Source organism: Camelus ferus, chromosome 8 (assembly GCF_009834535.1).
Source record: "Camelus ferus isolate YT-003-E chromosome 8, BCGSAC_Cfer_1.0, whole genome shotgun sequence".
NCBI lineage: Eukaryota > Metazoa > Chordata > Mammalia > Artiodactyla > Camelidae > Camelus > Camelus ferus.
The window spans coordinates 58291220-58294866 of NC_045703.1; the positions used below are offsets into that span (position 1 = coordinate 58291220).

General features: G+C 33.9%; 1 pseudogene; it reads right to left on the reverse strand.

Annotated features, from left to right (window-relative positions):
• Positions 1–328: 328 nt before the first annotated feature.
• Positions 329–1731, reverse strand: LOC102515531 (annotated as a pseudogene).
• Between the last annotated feature and the right edge of the window lie 1916 nt (positions 1732–3647).

Consider the following 3647-nt stretch of genomic DNA (forward strand, 5'->3'; position numbering starts at 1 on the left):
AAAGAACAGATATATATATGTATATGTATAACTGAATCACTTTGCTGTACTCCTGAAATTAACACAACATTGTAAGTCAACTATAGTTCAATTTTTTTTTAAAAGCCTTTATTGAATTTGGCCTATGAAAGTGATTGTGGACATATTTACTGTCTCTGTTACATTATTAGGGTTTTTAGAGAGTAGGGACTGTGTCTAACTCATCTTTTGTTTTCTCACAGTTTATTGTTCAGAGTTTTGCACATAATAGGCACTAAGTAAGGGGGTTATTGTTATTGTTTAATTTGAATTCTGAACATTTATTTATTTTTATGGTGAGGTGTTGATTAGAGAAAGGAAGAGAGGTATTAAAAAGTAATTTGCAGGAATCGGTAATAATCACATCTAACAATTTGCACGGCGATTTGCATTTTTACAAGAAGGCGTTGGCATGTAATAATAGGGAAGACGTAGTGGCAAAGCCTGGTCTGGAACATCTTTATGACAAAATCTAAAAGAGCTAAGAAAAAGCTGGGAGTGAGCAGTTTGGTCTCATCTGCATCTTCTGTGTGAGCAAGGAAGGCAGCAGGTGCTCTGTATGCTGGGAAACACACCAGCTCGGATTCCTGTCTGTTGTTTGTTTTTTGTTTTGGGGGGTTTTTTTTTGATAAATTTTTTTTTTTGACATAGAAGTTTGGTGGTTGACAGGTAGCTGTTTGATGTTTTTATGACTTAGAGTTACAGTTCAGGCTCTCTGAACATTATGCATTATACAATGTAAATGTGCACCAACAGACGTATATGTAATTGTTATCAAAATTAAGCTTAGTCACTTAAAGAAGATTCACTACCTGAACTTCCTTCTGTATTTTTTTCACCTTCACCATCAGGCTCTGGAGCATCTGGCCTCTCAAGGTCTGGGTCTAGTCCTTCTGATATCATTTTATTTCTTATTGCCATCACCGGAACACCGACTTGAACCGTTTTGAGATACCTGGCGTATCTTGGATCCTTGGCGACAGTTAAGATATTTTCTGGTGTTACTTTACTTTCCTGTGGTCCAGAGTCGTGTAAACTCTTCTGCTGTGATCGCTCCAAAGTGATCACAGACTGTGATTTATTTGTGATACCGTTGACACTTAGGGGGGCTGACTTCAAATGTGACATCATCTAGGCCTGGAATAGATGACAACTTTGCATCTAAAATACTGAGAGTTGTTTCAGTTTGCTGCAGACAAAGAGAAAGGTCTGCCAGTTTCTCTTCACAACCAGTAGAAAAGTGGTTGAAGAACTGTACAGTGTGTATGTACCACAGATTGGTTGAGAAATGCCACCGTTCTTTTCTGTCGAATCACTGGCCCCTTAGTCAGGTGAATGCCTGACCCTATGAGAGGAAGCCCATCCTTATCCATCTCCTGTCTGTTTTTATTGTGATAATCTGGGGGCTCTTTTCAAGGCTGTTTTCTACCACTCTGTGCTCAGGGGGCAGGTGATGAGCAACTTTACCCAGTAGGATACAGCTGAGCTTTTCCTACAGCTTTTGGAATTACTCAAGTTTTCCTTATTTCCTTCTTTTTTCTTTCCTCTTCCTGTTCTCCTTTACTGTAAAAAAAAAAATAAAGAAACCTTTAAATATTGTAGTTAAAAAAAAGGAAAAGTTAATGATAAAACTGAAAATTAAACATTTAATTTTGAATTCTGTACTTGTAATTTTCCTTCCTTACAAAACACTGGCTGATGAAATTAAAATTTCAACTTAAATATGAAATGAGAAAAATATACTTGCCATAGGCTTTTCTTCTTTGGTAGACTGGTTTAAAATATTTTAAATATGGCCTTATGAAAATATGTCTAGTGGGGAGGGTATGGCTCAAGCGGTAGAGCACATGGTTAGCATGCACAAGGTCCTGGGTTCAATCCCCAGTATCTCCATTAAAAAATTTAAATAAATAAACCTAAAAAGAAAATATGTCTAGTTACAAATGGATGCAAACATTTCTGCCCTAAGCAAAAATCTCAAACTTACACTGGAATGTATGAAGTAAGATGTGAACATCTGCCTTCATCCTACTCCAATCTCACTCTCCTTTTCAAAAGGAACTTTTGTTAAACATTTATGTATATTCTTGCAAACGTTTTCCTATGTACGTATGTACATACATATATAGATTAGAAAGAACTTGTGTCATATTATTCATAATGTGCTGCAGTTTGATTTTTCCACGTGCAATATTAGGGATACAGAGGAAGATCTGTCTATATCTATACATAAGGCTCTGTCTACCATGTTGTTTTTATGGCTACATAGTTTATAATCTCTCCTATAATGACTGTCATTTAGGTAATTTCCAGGATTTTGTGTCAATAAATATTATTGTACATATTTCTTTTTGCACATGCATGAATATATCTCCAGGATAGAGTTCTAGAAATAGAATTTCTGGGTCAAGTTTTAAGCACATTAGCATGTAGGTTTTCTAGCAAATTTCCCCAGAATGGCTGAGACAAGTTGCTTAAACAAATAGCATATGAGAACACAGTGTCTCCATGTATCTTCCAGGATTTATTGTTACTTTTTTCTTGATATTTTCAACAAGCTGGGTAACAAGTAGCTCATCACTTAATTGTTGTTTCTTTTATTGTCAGAGAAATTTAGCATCTTCTCACATATCCATCAGATTGTTGCAGTGTGAATTGCTTATCTTTTTTCTATAGCTATTTATCTCCTGGTTTATTCTAGCTCTACTATCGTATTTTAAAGATTATTGGAAACTTATAGTATATTTTATATCTAGCGGAGCAAGTCCTTTTTCATTTCCTTTTTCAGAATTTTCTTAGCTGATTTTGTACATTTCCTTTTCCAGATAGATTTTAGAATCAATTGAGTAAGTTCCATAGAAAATTCAATTGAGGATTTTGTTATAGTCTGCACTAAATCTATAAATTAATTTTAGTAGAGTTTACAGGTTTATAGTATTGAGTTTTCCAACCAGGAATGTGGTTAACCTCTCTACTTACGTGTTTTCATTTGCAGCTTTCTATAAAATGTTATAGCTAGTGTATATTTGCTATTTGTCTTATTGCTAGTATTTAATATTTTTGTCACCATTAGGAATGGAAAATTTTCACATTATATGTTCTAATGATTTTGAAAGATACGTAAGAAAGCTATTGTTTTTTGTTTACCTTATTCTAGATACTCTCATTAATTTTAGCAGATTTTCCATGGGTTTTCTTGGATTAAGGAATTCTTGTTTTAATTACAAAGTATTACCTGTTGTAGTAAAATTTGCACAGTCTAAATTCATAAAGTAAAAAGAGAAAATGCTTTTCCATCACATAGTTAAATAAATCAATAGCAAATAACACTGAAAAGCTTGTAATGAAAAAAAATCAATCTCTTTATCACAACCCTTTCCACTCTCATCTGTCTCCCCAAGAAACTACTACTTAAGTAGTTAAGCAATTTTTGATTATTTTTTTTTCCTGGCACTTTTCTTCATATTTCTCAATGTTCTGATTATATGACTCTTTCTTAACATATCAACTTCTATAGATTTTTCTTGGGGAAAGATTACCTTTTTTGTTCACTCCTTTGCTCCTTCATGTTTTTTGTTTCAGTTTTTTTTAAGGTGAGTAATACCTTTGCTTCTTCTCTTCCTACAATT